The 18,172-nt window shown below is 41.6% G+C and overlaps 1 protein-coding gene and 1 long non-coding RNA gene across 3 annotated transcripts in view; one reads left to right on the top strand and one right to left on the bottom strand.

Moving 5' to 3' along the window:
* The window catches only part of LOC311608324, a 53,126-nt gene extending 39,100 nt beyond the window's left edge, over nt 1-14,026 (top strand). The window contains exon 2 of the long non-coding RNA XR_014782908.1: nt 9,219-14,026. This is a non-coding gene — a long non-coding RNA (uncharacterized lncRNA). The remainder of the gene's footprint in view (nt 1-9,218) is intronic.
* ERBIN (erbb2 interacting protein) overlaps nt 1-14,925 on the bottom strand; it is a 99,413-nt gene extending 84,488 nt beyond the window's left edge. The window contains exon 1 of one of the 2 annotated variants that reach the window (XM_084800747.1): nt 14,610-14,925. The gene's annotated coding sequence lies outside the window, so the exon portion shown is untranslated. Of the gene's footprint in view, nt 1-14,252; nt 14,432-14,609 lie in introns of those variants that run through there. The other variant, XM_084800750.1, reaches the window with a different exon arrangement.
* Nucleotides 14,926-18,172: the final 3,247 nt, after the last annotated feature.

Raw genomic sequence — 18,172 nt, 5'->3', positions numbered from 1 at the left:
TTCTAAAACCTTATACTAATAGGGTAAGGCGATCTAAGACCTCAATTTAACATCATAGCAAATATATCTAAGCAGACTTTTTTTTTAAAAGTCATGTAAAAACAATAAAAGATGGGCTGGGCATGGTGGTACATGCCTTTAATCTCAGCACTCGGGAGGCAGAGGCAGGTGGATCATTGTGAGTTCGAGGCCTGCCTGATGTCCAAGGCTACACAAAGAAACCCTGTCTCGAAAAAACAAACAAACAAACAAAACAAAAAACAATGAAAGACTGAGTTGTGACAAATTATGAGACTTTTAAGACATTAAGACTCAATGCTTCTTGATGGGTGGATCGGGGTCCATGGGGGTCTGCTCAAACTATTGCACTAACCAAGGACAATACAAGTAGTAAACATCGAACCCCTACTCTGATCTACCCAATGGACAGGACATTCTCCACAGTTATGTGGAGAGCGGGGACTGACTCTGACATGAACTCTGGTGCCCCATAGTTGACCATCTCCCCTTGGTAGGGAGGCCTGATGGCACTCAAAGAAAGAATAAGCAGGCTACCAAGATGAGACTTGATAGCCTATGACCATATAGTGGGGGAGGAGGTCCCCCTCGGTCATAGACCTAGGGGAGGGGAATAGGGTGAAAGCGGGAAGGAAGGAGGATCGGGAGGATACAAGTGATGGGATAACAACTGAGTTGTAATCTAAATAAATTAATAAAATTAAAACTAAAAAAAAAAAAAAAAAAAGAATATTAAGTCTCTTCTTGGTAGCCTGCTATCCTTCCTCTGAGTGCCATCAGGCCTCCCCATCCAGGGGATGTGGTCAAAAATATGGGACACCAGAGTTCGTGCGAAAGTCAGTCTCCACTCTCCACTCAACTGTGGAGAATGTCCTGTGAGCATATACAGGAGGAGGAGATTCCCCCTTAGTCACAGTCATAGGGGAGGGGAGTACAGAGAAAGTGGGAGGGAGGGAGGAATGGGAGGATACAAGGGATGGGGTAACAATTGAGATATAATATGAATAAATTAATAAAATATTTTTTAAAAAGAATATTGAAAAAAAGATTCAATGTTGTAGTTGCCAGTACCACTAAGATAAACTGAATAAAAAGTACACAGGCCCCCCACTGCAAAAAACAAACAAACAAACAAACAAACAATGTGAACATACAAGTATTTTTTAAAAATTCAAAATCTGAAACAAAATACTCATAAACTGAGAAAGCCCCTACCAACCTAACTTCATCTTTTCCCACACCACATCTAAACGCCAGGCCCTGCCTTGTGAGTCCAGCTAATCTTCCATTCTACTAAAATGCCCAGAGTCAATGCAATCCCAATCAAGATTTCCATCTTATTCTTCACAAAAATAGAAAAGACTATCTGAAATTTTTATGGAACCACAAGACCCTAGACAGACAAAGCAACCCTGAGCGGAATGTTAGACAGAGTACCACTACAGATTTCAAGCTATTATGAGAACCACAGTTGTAATTACAGTATGGTGCTACAGGCAGAAAAACAGGCACACAGCTCAATGGAACAAAATTTCAATTTTCCAGATACAAATTACCACATTTATTATTTTATTTCTTCAAAACTACAAGTAATTTCCGTACTGGTAACATGTTATTCTCATATAAAAGCCAGTAAAATACAACTGGATCTCCAATACCTAATATCAATGCTGCCATTCCTTTTATGTAATCCACATCATTGAATCCATTATGGCTACTTTTAGCAATAACGATAGATCAAAGTCATTAAACATTTGCCAAAACCCACAGTACCATATGAAAAGCAAAGTTGAAAATAAACAAGGGAGTTTGTTTAGTAACAATGTATCAGTATTAGCTCAATTGCAAGGACTGTACCACATGAAAACAAGATGCTAATAACATAGGAAATAAAAAGATAGCATGGTACTTCACCTAATGAAACATTTTTTACAAGCCTGAAACTACACAGAGCTTAGGTGCACTTGGAAAAACAAAAATCTGAATCATGTTGCAGAACTGCATACCACTCTAAGATAAACTTCTCTATGAACTTACGGGCTCAAGTACTAACACTAATATTTCTTTTAAGTTGAACTGTATTCCAATTATTTCTAAAGGTTAAAAACTGTAGTCTATGATAAATTGGCATTTTCCAAAAAGGAAAAAGAGTATCTTAGTCCAGAATTCCCTGGCTTATGTGAACCCAAACATTTTTTCTCTAATACTTATTTAAATCTTTAGGAAATAGTACAATGCTAAAGAAATCAGATTTGTCAAACATGCTTAAAGAAATACTAATATAAAAGTGAAAGCAACAGAGTTGAGGAAACTGGATTTATATTTCTTTTTTTTTTTTAAGATTTATTTGTTTATTTAATGTTTACAGTGTTCTGCCTGCATGTACACCTGCAGGCCAGAGGATGGCACTAGACCTCATTATAGATGGTTGTGAGCCATCATGTGGTTGCTGAGAATTGAACTCAGGACCTTTGGAAGAGCAGCCATTGCTCTTAACCTCTGAGCCATCTCTCCAGCCCTAGATTTATATTTCTAATCTCACTTAATGTTACTGATAAACTAAGTTATTTCTAGAAATTCACTTCATGCACTACAGCTGAGTTTCTCTCTTTTCTTTCTTTCTTTCTTTCTTTCTTTCCTTCTTTGTTAACCAAAAGACAAAGGAGAAGGGTTATTTGAAGTAGACTATTTCCAAGTCAGTAACAATGATACAGAGGAAAATATAACATCCTAAGAAACATGCCTTCTGTTTACAAATTATCTATGACATAAATTAGGGGAAAGTTAACATCCTGATCTAAAGTGATAACTAATAACCAAGGACCTTTGTGAAACACTTACTGTGTAAATGAGCTACATGAAGTACTGCATTTATATAAAGATCAAATAAATGACTGAAATAACTGCCACTTGATGATTTGCTAAATTATTAAAAAGTTCAAGAAAAAATTTTACAGACAGGGGCTGGAGAGATGGCTCAGAGGTTAAGAGCACTGACTGCTCTTCCAAAGGTCCTGAGTTCAATTCCCAGCAACCACATGGTGGCTCACGACTATCTACAATAAGATCTGATGCCCTCTTCTGGAGTGCAGTTGTATATGCAGGCAAAACACTGTATACATAATAAATAATATACTTAAAAAAAATTTTTACAGACAGTTTGTGTGGTTTTGTTGTAAGAGAGTAAGAATCAGTACAGAAACAATGTTCAAGAAGTCCTTCTCAGATAACTGACGATTTCTTCAAACCCAAAGAGAGAGAAGGAACCACCCAAGGAGCTTTGTTTCTCTAGTAAATGTTCAAGAGTTTAGTACGTTTCCTTTTGCTTCTTCTCATTTTCATAGCTGACAACGCTAGAGAAAGCAAGTGTGAAATGGTCCAGTGAAAGGCTCTAAAAAGGCAGCACTAAAAACTTCCAGTGGATTTTGGAGAAGTATAGCTCAACTGATAAAGTGCTTGCCTTGAATACATGTTGCTCTGGATTTAATACCTAGCATGGCAAACTAAGCAAGCAAGCAAGTAACTAAATAAGTAAGGAAATAAAGCAAGCAAACAAGCTTTAGGAGGAATTAAGGAATATTTTTATGGTTGAGCATATGGCCAGGATTATATAACAATCAATGAGGAATTTCAGTTTTCTATGAACTACATGATGAAACCTTGCTCTACTCCCCCACATACAAAGAATACCATATGATGAAATAACAACTGTTTTAAAAATATCTGTTAGCGTGTGTTTTAAATTAAACCATAAAATATTAGAATAAAATGTAATTTATGGTACAATTAAAAATAAAAGGACTATTGGTAAATTTTATAAGAATACAGCTTGGAAACAAAAGGATATCAACTAAAATTCTATTGAAAGGTTTGTGTAAGGGACATGAATCCAGGGCTTCCTGCACTCTAGGCACAGACTCTAGCACCACTTCTCTATTAGGAATTTCTTAAGTCTTCAGTGTGATTCACTGATCAATAAGCATCATTTGCCCTCATTTCAAGAGCCGGACCAAGGCGCTTGGGTTCAATCTCCAGTATTGGGGGAGGGGGAGCAAGCAAGAAAGACAAAATGATAAAACTAGAAATTTTCCGTAACTAAGAATTCTTTTTAAAAATATGACTACAGATGACTGCTAAAGCACCTCAGCAGGCAGCATTTGCAGCAAAACCAGAGCGCATATAATAGAAAGAGAGAATCAAGTCCCTTAAGTTTTCCACTGAACCTTCACTTGTTCACTGTGCTATCTGTAGGCAGAGACTGACTCTCTCCTTCCATCTCTCTATGTGTCTGTCTCACACACCCTTCCCCCTACACACACACCTATGTGTCTGCCTCACACACCTTTCCCCCTTCCACACACACACACACACTGAAAATAACAACAGTAAAGAAAGAAAAGTTTGCTTCCTTGCTCTTTGCCTTTAAAAAAAAAAAAAAAGAAAAAAAAAAAAGATGAGCTAGGAAGGGGGAAAGAAAGATAAGCCAGGCATGGTAGCTCACGCCTTTAATCCCAGCGCTCAGGAGGCAGAGGCAGGCAGATCTCTGTGAGTTTGAGGCCAGCCTAGTCTACAAAGTCAATCCAGGACAGCCAAGGCTACACAGAGAGACCCTGTCTTAAAAAGCAAAACAACAACAACAAAAGATGACTAGTATGGTCTCTGGTTTAGAAGTGACTTTCACTCGCCAATGATAGATCAATCAGTATCTCCTATGTATAAGCCCCTCCTAACACACAGTACTAAAACAATAAACTACATTTCATGAAGTCCCCAAAGATAACAGGACATATAAAGAGTCATACTTTCACGGTGATTGCTTGGCCTTTCCTTCAAGCCTAAAAGTAGATCTAATCACATAAAGCTATCTCAGTATGTCCCTTAAATCATGTCCAAAAATCTCCAAAGGCAAGAAAGGTCAGCCTATTAATTCTAGGATAGATAAGAATTTGACAAAAAAGAGATTCATTTTTAGATTACACATTTCTTACATGGTCCACTCCTGAGTTTAGAACTGACCTATGGTTTGAAAACCAAGAGTATCAGTATCAGGTAGATGTAAGCTCCAAACTTTGAGATGATATAAACAACAGAATTTCAACATGGCAGAGCAGGATCTCTGAGTCAGAGTATTTGCACTCTCCAACATTGAGGGTGGAGCCAGCCAGATGCCACAAGCTCCATGCCAGCCAGCCTAACCAAGACAGTGACTTTACAGCTCACTAAGAGACCCCTTTTTAAGTCAATTAACTGGAGAACAATGGACACTGGACCTCTTGCTCTGGCTTTCCCAAACACACTTACATGTCGGCACCAATTACACACACACACACACACACACACACTACTTTCAGTGTCATAGATGAGTTACAAATACCGGACAAAAGCAGACAAACAAGAAGGATTTCAACTGCGGGGTGGGGTGGGAAGGGGAGGGGTGGGGTGGGAAGGGGAGGGGTGGGGTGGGAAGGGGAGGGGTGGGGGAAGCTGAGGCAGGACTACTGAATGTTCAAGACTGAGCTAGATTGACATCAACCCTAGCCTGGGCAACTTAGGAAGACTATTTTTTTTAAATACAAAGTAAAAAGAAGACCAGAGACAAAAAATCAATGGTAGATACCCAAGTCTGCTCCCCATTAAAGCAAAATAAAAATTTTAAAAAGCCGGGTAGTGGTGGTGCATGCCTTTAATCCCAGCACTCTGGAAGCAGAGGCATGTAGAACTCTGAATTTGAGGCCAGTCTGATCTATGGAGCAAGTTCCAGGACAGCCAGGGGTACACAGAGAAGCCCTATCACTCACACACACAAAAAGACTCTAAAATAATTTAAAACCATGTTTGTGTAGATTAGAATTAGTTTTATTGTAAACTCATAGCCTTCTCACATAGATATAAATATAAATATGTTTTCATAAAGGACCCCCTTACTCTGACTGGAAGGCCTGGGGCAGGAGCACCCCAAGAGAAATAAATACAAGTACCTAGATGCTGACTCCTAAGAACCATTTTCCTCTTAAAATAACAAAGGAGGGTCTGGAGAGATGTTACAATGATTAAAAGCCCTTGCTACACAGATGCTGAGGACTGGAGTTCAGATCCCAGCATCCACATAACAAGCCAGGTATCCTGTAAGCCCATCCTAGGTGATGGACGTAAGAGTGCAGGGGCTTGCTGCATTCCAGCCTTGAAGAAAAAAGAAACATGAGCTTCAGGTTCAGGGAGAAGGACACCAAACAAGGAAACCTTGTGGCCTCTACACCTGTACACATCCATAAATCTTTTAAAACTAACAACCAAGGAAAACAGCAGATTAGTTGAGAACTATAAAAAACATAGTTGCATTCTAGAATTAATTAAAAAAAGAAAAAAAAACCAAGTAGAAGTTCTCACTAGCTAAGCCAGTAACAACATGAGGGTTGGGAGTATAGTCCACTGGAAGTGGACTAGTCCTACCATGCTCAATCACCAGCCCTACATTAAAAATTAGAAGCCTCAAAATTAATGAAAACAAGTTAATTTTGAACAATAAAAACCATGAACTTAAGTAGATATAAATAAATTAAAAATCTAATGAAGAAAACATTTTTTACATGTTTCAAAATACCTATCTTCAAAATACTAGTTACAAATAGGGGGAAAATACCTTGGAAAAAAGTGGACACTGGTGGCACACACCTTTAATTTCAGCACTTGGGAGGCAGAGGCGGGCAGCTCTGAGTTTCAAGGCCAGCCTGATCTACAGGGTGAGCTCCAGGACACCCAGGGCAATTAACACAGAGAATCCTTGTCTAAAAAACAACAACAAAGCCAGGCGGTGGTGGCGCACACCTTTAATTGCGGCACTCGGGAGGCAGAGGCAGGTGCATTCAAGGCCAGCCTGGTCTACAATGCAAGTCCAGGACAGCCAAGGCTATACAGAGAATCCCGTCTCGGGGGAAAAAAACAAAAAAACAAAATAACAACAATAACAACAACAAAAACCTTTGAAAAGAGAAGTTTGGCAGTCACAACCTTTGTCACTTGAAGTGAGTATCAGTAGTGAACAAATTAAAACTGCCTAGCACCTGGTAAGATGCCATGAGCAAACAGGGGAGTGTGGATCTCTGATAAAGATAACAATCTGATCATGAGATCCAATGTAAGATGGATTTCAAAATATCAGACAATTGGAAATGATGGAATGGTCTACAAACAATGAAGCCTGTAGTTTTCAAACCTTTCAGTGCTTAGAAAGACAGACATTGTTCTTGGTTACAGAGGCAGGATGACAAGCAACTGTCACACATAAAGACAATTGATAGGGTTTAGAACATAATGTTCACGCTAAATTCTAATTTTGATAGTCTTGATGTGATTGAGTGAAATACCCTTCTTTATAAGAAATAAACATAAAAGTATTTCAGAGTGCTAAGTCATCAGATGGGCAATTTATTGCCAAACAGCTCAATGAACAAATAAATTCAACTTCTGTGTCTTGTCATTGCCTCAAAATTTAAGACAGCTAGGGATGTAGTTCAGGTGAATGAGTATTTGCCAAACACACTGAAAGCCCTAGATTTGATTACTGGCACCACATAAAACTCGTCCTAGAAGCACGCGCTTGTAAGCACAACACTCAGGAGATGCAGACAGGAGGATTAATCAGGAGCTCAGGGTCATCTTTAGCTACAGAGGTCAGTGTCTGTCTGTCTGTCTGTCTGTCTGTCTGTCTCTCTCTCTCTCTCTCTCTCTCTCTCTCTCACACACACACACACACACACACACACACACACACCAGAAAACCATCCAAAAAGTCTGAAGCCATTTTAAAAACCTGGCAAGAGTATGCTTCTACAAAGTAATCTGAGACTACCAAGGTTTGGGGAGAGGAGGTGACATCAAATGCAACACAATAGTCCTGTTTTTTCAATTCCATGGCCTACAGTCAATTACCTGAAATCAGTTATAGAATAAAACTATTTGATAGAAAATTCTAGAACTAAATTCTACAGTAAATACAGTAAAATATATACTAATTATCTAATGTAAATATAATTCTGAAGTAAAAGCCCGCACTATCCCCTTGCCCAGAGCATCCACACTGTGTACACTCCTACCTGTCAGTCACTTAACAGCCATCTAGCGCATCAGATACTTTGCAGAGGTATTTCAGCTCTTGTGTTCATATAAAGCTTGTTTTACTTAATGGACTCAAAATGTAAATAGACTAATAAGCCAAGAAAACCCACTTTTCAGTTTAAAAAAAAAAATGAAATTGCTAAAAACCCACATTAAGAATCCATCTGGTGATCAGGTATAGTGGTACACACCTATAATCTCAAGCACTTTGAAAATAGAGGCAGGAACAGAAGTTCAAGGCCAATCTAAACTACATAGTAAGTTCACAGTCAGCCTAGGCTACATGAGACCCTGTCTCCAAATCAGCAACATGGAATGTTCCTTCTACCTATGAACTTGTAAAGATTTTTACACTAGTTTGTTACCCTACCTTAAACAGCAAAGGCCATAGCCATTGGAGCTGGGCTACTACTACCTGGCAGACTACTTGCCTAGCAGGTAGAGGCCCTCAAAGGCAGTACTTACTGCTCAAAACACTAAAAATTTTGGTTGGTTTGTTTGATTTTTAAAATAAGGCTTCTCTGTCCTGCTGGACTCACTTTGTAGACCAGGCTGGCCTCGAACTCACAGAGCTCCACCAGCCTCTGCCTCTAAAGTCTTGGAATTAAAGGCCTGTGCCACCACACCTGGCTGCAAATAAATAAATAAAAATTAAAAATTTAGTAAGTTACAACCACAGTATGTGGTGAGTGCTTAGTTAGGACAGAAAAGGCATACAGTTATAGTTTGGTGCTATCAGCGGTTACAGGCATCCACTCACTCAGTCTTGAACCTTTTATAGCCAAAAAATAAACAAGTACAGCAAATGCTAAAAAGAAACATAAAATGTATCTCTAAAAATACTGAGTTTTCTAAGCAAGGATTGGGAGCATTGTGTCTGAGCAATCAGTCAGCTCACAGACAAAACTGCAGTAGAACACGCTAAAGTTCCAACAGAGCAGCTATCTACTGTGGGAAAGCAGACATGCCAGCAGGAGCTGAAAATAGGAAGGCATCTCCTGAAGGACAGGAAACACCTGTACCAGGAAGCCAAGTGATCCACATATCCCAAGCTGCAACACTCCTCTCCTAAGAGCAGGAACAAGTATTCACTTGAACTGGGAAAACATGCTAAAACAGCCAATATGGTACAACGTAGGCCACTAATAAAGACCTTACACACTAGGAAAACAAAAACAAACAAACAAAAATGCATAGTATTTGAAGAAAACCCAAAAGCACAAGAGGTCTACCAAGCACAACAAAATCAAATTTCAAGTAGAAAGCAGAAAGCAGTATTAAAATAATTAAGTAATAGCTCAGAGATTCTAGGTTACATGTAAACCAAAATATTGCTGAAAAATAAAAGCCAACATCTTAAAAAAAAAAAAAAGAGTTCTTAGAAACTGTACTTCAAAAGCAAATCATTAAGAACTGGAAACCATGGAGCAAGCTGAAAGACAGAGCCTCAAGACTGCCATAGCTGAGAGTACCGCATAAGTACCTAAAAGGTGCTTGAAACATCCCTCCCTTTCCTACAAATGTAACTGTATGGGGTGGGTTTTCTTCATATATTCCAATCAAAACAACACACTGCAACAGATGGAAGAAACTGATTTGAGATTTAGGTCCTTTACATTAAGCCCAACACAAGTAACTTGTAAAAATGCAAAAACACCCTCCTCTCATTTTTTTCTAGTCAGTCCTCCAAATCGCTAGGTTCAACCATGCTGATAACACTCAGGGGGGAATTGCAACTGTAGTGAATACATAGACTTTCTTCCTTGTCATTATTTCCTAAGCAATACTGTACACCATTTACTCAGTATTCGCACTGGACTTAGTATTACAAGTACTCTAAAGTTGTTTTAAAGTGTTCCCAGCAGACAACTATGCCAAGTTACGTAAGGGACCTAAATGTCCATGGAAGGGGCTGGAACAACCCACCGTGGATACTGGGTCACAACTATATTTGTTTTGGAAAATAATTATATTTTCCGTTAAAAACAATGTTAGCAGGCAATGGTTTATTGTTATTTTTTCAATTTTGTTTTAATTTCTAACTAAAGAATAGTAATCAATAGCTGACATAAACCCAAACCCAAATTGAGGGGTTCTCAATTTGTAGAAGTATTTGGGAAGTCTAAGATCAAAACACCAAATAATCTTAGGACTATTACTACTTCTCATAATCATCCCACGTTACAACAAAGTGACTCCTCTGGCCTGCAAACGAAATGTACAGAAGCATTCTGTCCCAAAGTAAGGAGTTCAAACTACAACTGGTCTCTGAAACAACAAGGGTCAATTTATGGCTGTTTCACTTTACAGTACATAGGGACACATACTCAGCAAAACTACTTGAAATGTTGATCACGTCTTCAACCAGTAATCCAAGTTTCGCTATTTCTCAGGAGCCACAAGAAAAGGATGAGAATAAACAATACCCTAGCATGGACTGGATTGTCAGAACGTTTGGACACAGGTACTCAATAAATGACAAGAGATGCTCAACACCTGCTATAAGCTAAGCTTCTGTGTGAGCTGATTTTGCCCAACTGGAGAATTAGTTAAGGGTTCTGAGCGTGGGTAAGGTAGCCTAGGCTAAGCCGTCACACTTGTAGGTGTGGTGTGGTGAATGCATTCTTGATTAGTTCCAGTTATGATCACTTTATCAGCTTGCGGTCCCATCCTAAGTTCAGAACATCTGTACTTTCTTAGTCAATCTTCTCTCCATTTTTCCATTCTCTCACTGGAATACTCATTAGTTATAATTTCAGGGTGCTGCTGTCAATGTGCCTTTCTCAATCCTTCTACACACCAAAAACCCAGGAAATAGCTAACTACGCACAAAAATCTGAATAAGGATGTCCCTATGAATAAACTTCACAGGCTTTATTATACCTATTTTGATTACACAAATGTCGCTTCTGCTGTTTGCTAGGGTTTCTTCAAACTTACTGTATTATTATATTCATAGATGGAAACATTTCATATATGTAGAGCTTTATTTTACTAAGTTTATTTTCAGATGTTCTTCTTTCCTATTTCTCTTATGCACTATCATTTGCAAGCATGTGAAGGCCTTCCTTCATTTCGTGGAGCACATCTGGAAGTGACAAACATAATGTGATAGAGTACAGTGCAAGTGTGGATGAAGACACACAGATATATACAACTTGGTAAGGACTAATTGCAAAGACAATGAGGTAGAAGAAGAAAACTGATCACACAATATGAAAGCAAAACAGCATACTAAATAAATATTAAAAACTACTATGTACACTGAGTTGGATGTAAACAGAAGAATTAAGGAGAGTGATCAAATATGCATGCACTAAGGAATTTTGGGAGAAAGAGCAAGGAAAACATAACTAAATATTGATGAACATGGAAAAATAGGATAAACAAGTAACGTTAACAAAAAAAAAACAAAAAACAAAAAACCCTAAACTAAAGGAATTACAAGAGAAAGTTAAGTAACGGGTTTTAAAATTAGGAAACCAAATACAAAGGAAGAAGACAAAGTGCAAAAGTGAAGACTGGGACAATAAATGACAATAAGGAAAAAGAAATATAATGCAAAGGGGGAAAATGGAATTCCCCTAGATAAGTCAAGGTAAATATTATAGAATATAATTCATATAAACATTTTCTATGGCAAGAATAATGTGATTCAATAACTTATCTATTATGAAGAGTAAGGAAGTCTAACACTGCTGTCAAGAAAGAAAGAAAGAAAGCCATCCTGTGTTGTTAGTGTTTCAACAGCAAACAAAGCATAACAAATGGAGAATAAGGCAAAGAGTCAAGATTAAAGTGTGAGCAACAAAGTGGATGTATTTAAAGAGACTGAATAAACAGCAATTATAAAAAAAATTTATTTGCTATCCAACATCACTAAAATTCTGTATCCTAAGTACTCTGTAAACACTGCCATAACCTACTTCTATCAAAAGCTTAAACTCTAAGATCTTATTATTGATAAACAATTATTTCAACTAAATGCTCAAATAAGTACCTAGTTTGCTACTTGGCAAATGGTGCTTACTATAGAGTATTTTTTAAATGAAAAAAAAAGAAAGTTAAAAAATTTTTAAAGTATATAACATGTCTAAACAACCCAATTTGAGATTTACTACTAATGGTAAATGTAAACTGCCTCTACCCTTATCACTTTGTTAAGACAAAGCCCCATAAACACTGTTTCCATTCTTGAAGCTCTCTGAACCTTTTATACAAGGCACTGACAATAGCTTGCTCTTAAATGTCAAGGAGGCATGGGAACACTGCATCAGGTGGCGCTTTGAAAGCTCATGATTACCTTCATTAACAAGCCTCTCTATGCAATTCAGGCACTCTGGAAGTACTTTTATTTTACAATTTCATGGGGTGGGGAATCTCCCTCACACAATACTAAAAATACATAAATTTTGAGGCAATTCAGAAAGACTTCAAGTCACTGTCTTTAAAAACAAACTCTTCTCAACCCTTTGTTGCATTTTTAAAAAGACTTCGAAAACATTTGGTTGGAGAATAGTATAAAATCTAAAATTCATTAAGCTAGTTTGGTGGGAATTAAAGGTTCACTAAGGCTCACAAAAGTGGGGCATCTCATTTTTAACACGTCAAAATCTAAACAGACTACACTTTCAAAAAAGCTACTTCTTTAAAGGATGGGCATGTTAAATAGGCGTTTTCAAGTGCCATAATACGTTATAGAAAACTGACTGATACAAAAACATCTTTGCAAAGTGTTCATTCTCTGAAAGACTTGCTCTATTAAGGCTCACTGCTCTGAAGCCAAGTAAAAGCCATAAAAGGAAACCGAAGTTCAATGTCATTAATTTTGTTCACCTCTTTCATACGCTCAAGAATAACCTCTTTCGCTGCCTAATTACACGTCCCCTAATCATAAAGTCCACCAGTTATGCACTTTAAATTCCTTCATAAAGCAGTCTGGCTTTTAACAGGAATAACTTGATGGGTCACAAATCTTACCAATAAAATAAAAATGAAAACAAAACTCCAGAAACCAGGCCCTAATAACACAATATAAATCCTGGAATAGTTCTCTTTTTGAAATGTACTTAGTAAAAGCGAACCAGCCAAGAACAAGTAGTGAAGTTATTTGATCCTGCTCTTTAAAACCTACCTTCCCTCTTTCAACTAAAAGGAGTCAACTCCCTTTTCCTCCGGTTTCTGGTAATTATTTTCGTAGCATCTGATTAAACATTAAGTTTAAGCTACAACTACCTATAGCTAATATTTATTTAAAATACAGTATTATCTGTCATCTCCCTTCAGCACAAAATCACTTGGGAGAAACAAACTAAAAAGGGCCCACAACTGCAACACTAGGAGAAAAGACAGTAGGGTTTGCTGCAACCAAAACTAGCTTTACCCAGGAAGACGACCCCACTGTTCCGAGGCGTTCCTAAGTCTGACTGGGGAATGTCTGCCATACTTCACGAATTCCAGCCCGCACAGTCCGTACCTATCTCTAATTAGGCAGAACCAAACAAAAAACAGATGGGCCAACACAAAAATACGAGCATACAATTGCAAAACAGCGCCGCTCTTTCGCACAATGTGACACCCCTGATAAGCGTTTTATTTCTCTCCCCTTCCTATGTGGCTAATCGGAACTGCACACAAGTCATGACCAATCAACTACTGGCAGGTGTTTGGGGTTTTGCTTTGTTTTTGTTGTCATATCCTTCTCTGTCCGATCCATAATCTTTACCTCAATTCTGCTTCCGAGAACAAAAGTTTCAAGAAAAATCCAGCAGCTACTTGTCCTCAATCAAGTAACCGAGCAAGCACTGTGAGATACTGACTGAAAAAGGACGCATTACTTACTACAACTAGTGCCTCGGCCGTCCAGGAAAAAAAAAAAAAAAGCAACCAAGAACGGCAGGCAGATGGTTTCTAAAGGCCAAAGAAACAGAAGCGTCTTAATAAAAACCACCTCAGTGGAGGATTAAAGCGAAAACCAAAACAATCCGCACCAACATAAACAAATGTGGCAGCCATCTCAGTGCAAGCGAGCAAGGGAGCGAGGGAGCGAATCAAGCCAGCAGCCCGAGACTTAACTTTCCTCCGAAACAAAAGTTGCCAGACTCAGCAACTTAACATACATTGTATACGTCCCGGAACACTAAAACTTTTGGACCTTCTGCAGAACAAAGGCACTCTTTCTTCCGATGGCTGAAAACTTTTCGTCCCACCGCATTCTTACAATCCCACCTTAAAAAAAAAGAAAAGAAAAGGAATCCGGGCGGTAGACGGGGCGGAAAAAGAAGAAAAGGGAGGGAGAAGGAAAGGAGGGAAGAAGAAAAAAAAAAATCAGTTGTGCTATTCAGCTGCTAAAATACCGAGGCACTCCGACAGGAGAGAAAAGAAGTGAGGCAAAGTCGGGCAGAGCGAAGCCGACTCAAAGTACTGTCGTTTCCGGCCCACGAACTTGGCTCGACGCTTTTCTTAAGAAAAATTACCTCTCGGGGTGTCTCAGGGCAGCCGTCCCGAGGCTCGGCTTGACATGATTTCCTGCCCTTTCCTCCGTGGCTCCGGGGCCCCGCCGAGGCTCCCGCGAGGGCGAGGCGGATGTGCAGCGGCCTCCCGCAGCAGTGCGGCTGCCCCGGTGGGGGTTGGGGCGCGGGCCGGCTTCCTGCTCGCGACTTCTGTCAGGACTTTCCCAGCCCCGGCTAGGTCCTCCGCCGAAAGCGGGGGTGGGGGTGGGAGGGTAAAAAAAAAAAAATAAAAAAACTTTTTTCGCTCGTGACACCGCCCGGAATTGCCGTGCGAAACTCACTTCCTGCCTGGGCGAAAAAGCAGGATCCAGCTCCGTGCCCGGGAACCCGGAACCCCGGGGCGGCGCGCCGCCGAGGGGGAGGGGACGGCGCCCGCCCCGAGCCGCGGGAACCTCGCGCGGCCTCCCACGGGGGACGACGGGGACGCGGAGCTCGGGTCGGCCTGGGCCGCGCTAGGCCTCCGCCCCCACAGCCCGCGCCGCGCCGCGCCGCGCGGGTTATTGTCTCGAGTGCGCTGGCCGCGCCCTGCGCCCGGGCGCCCGGCCGCCGCCGCCGCCGCCGCCGCCGCCGCCCCGAGCCGAAGCAGACCGGCCGCGCAGGCTGGAAGGCGGCCGTCCGTCGGGCAGTCCGTCCCGTCCGTCTGTCTGTCCCGATCCCGGTCCCTTCCCGCGGCCGCGGCGGCGGCGCGGTCTCCTCGGGAGCTCGCGAGGCCGCGCCGGGAGCCGAGGCTGCGTCGCGCGCCGCCGCGCCACCTTCACTCGAGCGGGAGACGGAGAAGGGAGGCGAGGCAGGAGGAGAGAGAAGGAGGAGGAGGAGGAGGAGGCGGACCCGAGCCGGGCCGGGCCGGGCAGGGGTGGAGGGAGTTTCTGCCTCACAGGCCGCGGCGGCAACAGCGCCACCGCCCCGGCGGCTTAGGGGGCCGAGGCTGCGCGCGGCGGCGGCGGCGGCGGCGGCGGCGGCGGCGGCGGGGGCGGGGCGGCCTCCCGCGGGGGGCACCCCAACCGCCCACAGCCGGGGCGAAGGCCGGCGCGAGCCAGTCAGCGCGCACGGGGTCTACGCGGCCGACGTCGGCGGCGGGGGGCGGGGGGGCGCGGGCCGTGGGGCTGGCGGGAGGCCCGCCCCCCTCCTCTCTCCCGTAAGTCCCGCCGGCCGCCCCCCACTCTCCGCCCGCCAGCCCCGACCCCGCCGAGGGCCTCCGCCGCCCTGGCCGATCGAGTTTCTTTGTACGCCCGTAATTGGTGCAAAGAGGTTGTTCAAGTGCAGCCCCGATTTGCAGGCGGCAGGTATCCCTTTTCAGCCGCAGCACTCCGACATCCTCTAATGGCACGCTCGGGTTGCAGGAAACCACCGTCGCTGCTCCGTGCAGCTTCTTCCCGCGCTGGGCCGGGACTCCGAGCTCGCTGGAAGCGATCGAGGCTCCTCCGGGAGGAGACGGAGGCCGATGCTGGGAAGAGGGGAGAACCGTGGCCCGCGAAATTGCCTCAAGACGGTGCCTTTGTTAGAGGAAACATTGGACGCACTCCGAACGCAGCGCAGCCTTCCAGCCCCCCTGCGCTTTCGGGCGTGCAAGTCGTTCAGTCGCCCTGGCCCTGGTAGTTCTTCTGCCTGGCAGGGTTTGCGTTTATTGCAGAGACAGACTTAAGCATTCTGTCAACACATATGGCTTAGAAAGCTTCAACCATAACATTGCTTTTTTTTTTTCTTTTTTTTTTTTAACAGTTACTGCTTTAAGTATGTTAGCAGACAGAACATCCTTGTTTTACCCGAGGGAATGGAATAGATTTCTGGGCAAACCATCGTCCACCCCCACTCTGTTGTATTAACTATGCACAGGGATGGTAATTAGCCTCTGGGTCCCTCAAGCCACTGGTTCAGTTCTTCCGTCTGTAGCCCAGAGATAATTATTCATCACCAACTTTGAATAAAAAGCTGTGTGCCTTACAGATGAGTTTTGGCTTGCATCCAAAGGAAAGAGTTCACAAAGTCCACCAAAGAATTATTTACTAAAATGAGTTCTAAGCCAGAGTCAAATATCTGGAATAACTCCAAATATATTCAAGTCATTTTGAATGGAAGTGGAAGCATTTTTAACTACACCCAAAACTGCTAGAATTAACTAACACAGGCGTTAGTTTCTTAGCATAGCAGAAGTTGAAGATGATGGGACAGACACCAGGGTTTCAGTGCTGCCTCTGACAACATTCAGTGACACCCTGGGTAACGCAGGTCTACTCATTTTAACTTGGGTGTCTATTTTACACAAGTAGGAGTCTTAACCATGTACTTTTAAAAACAACAAAACACAGTATTTGTACAAACTGTTTCCATGAACACACGGAAATTTTGTCTTAAAACCGATTTGGAAACTGGAGTTTGCTCAGAACTCAGTGGTAAGGCTGTGATCCACGGGTCTTTCCAGAGCATCCTGGACGGAGCAGCTTCCATCCTGTGAGAACTCAGCTGAATCCTGGGATTCCAGTTCTGCATCCTGTGGGTACATTTAGGCGGCAATAAATGTAGTTCCATATGTAGCTCAGTACTAAAACACTTACTCAGCACCATGTGTGGATGGGGTAAAACAATAGATTGAAATAAACCTACCCCCAGCCTAAATAATACCAGACGCCATCCTAGGCTAAAACTTGTCCTGGTCCTAGATTTTTGTGTTTTATTTTGTTTTGTTTTGTTTTGTTTTAAATACTCCAGCTGGGGACCATTGTAACTACCACTCTGTCTAAAAGTCGCCGTAACTCATCTGAAATTCTGTCAGTAGCATTTATTCCCCTGGGGTTTATTTCTCTAGAGCAAAGCCATAATCCCAGGAAAGGTAATATTTTAAGCCCTAGCAGTCATATATACCTAATTCATCAGATTGTTCTCTAAAGCAGCTTTTAGTGGAAGGAGAAAATAAAGATGGCATATGTTGATGCTGAGTAAATAGAGGGAAATAAGTCCCCCTCCTTAGAACAGTGTAGTGAGAATAAGGGAACGCAGGCAATAAAATGATCCCCATTTAACTGTTAAATAGGTTCTAATTATGCCGTGGAATGAGGCCCAAGAGTGCTACGCTTTTTAGTATGTCCTTCTGTGTGGCCGATACAGAACTGTAACAACGTTGCTCATGTGTAAAACTAAGGAAAATAGTCTAGTCCATGTGCTTAAGCATGTGTGAACCTACAAAAATGAACCCCAAAACACTGTTTTATAAGAATTGAAATCAGGGTACACTTTGCCTACTTGGTCAAATGTTTGTTAATCCTTTATTAAGTATTTCCCAGAAATTCTGTATCTATGAAATGGCAGCTATATGGTCAGGTACCCAGCAATCACACGTGGTCCATCTTTGTTATTATTCATCACTGTTTCGTTCTAACATGAACAGACACACAGAAATAGCCAAATCTTGTATCTGGACTTTCTCATAAACATTCTTTTTTTTTAATTTTTTATTAATTTATTCTTGTTACATCTCAATGGTTATCCCATCCCATAAACATTCTTTTTTGAGACAGGGTTTCTCTCTGTAG

This window comes from Acomys minous (assembly GCF_964271855.1).
Source record: "Acomys minous genome assembly, chromosome: 11".
NCBI classification, from domain to species: Eukaryota; Metazoa; Chordata; class Mammalia; order Rodentia; family Muridae; genus Acomys; species Acomys minous.
The sequence above is the reverse complement of the archived record's forward strand: the minus strand, read 5'-3'. Positions and strand labels throughout refer to the sequence as shown.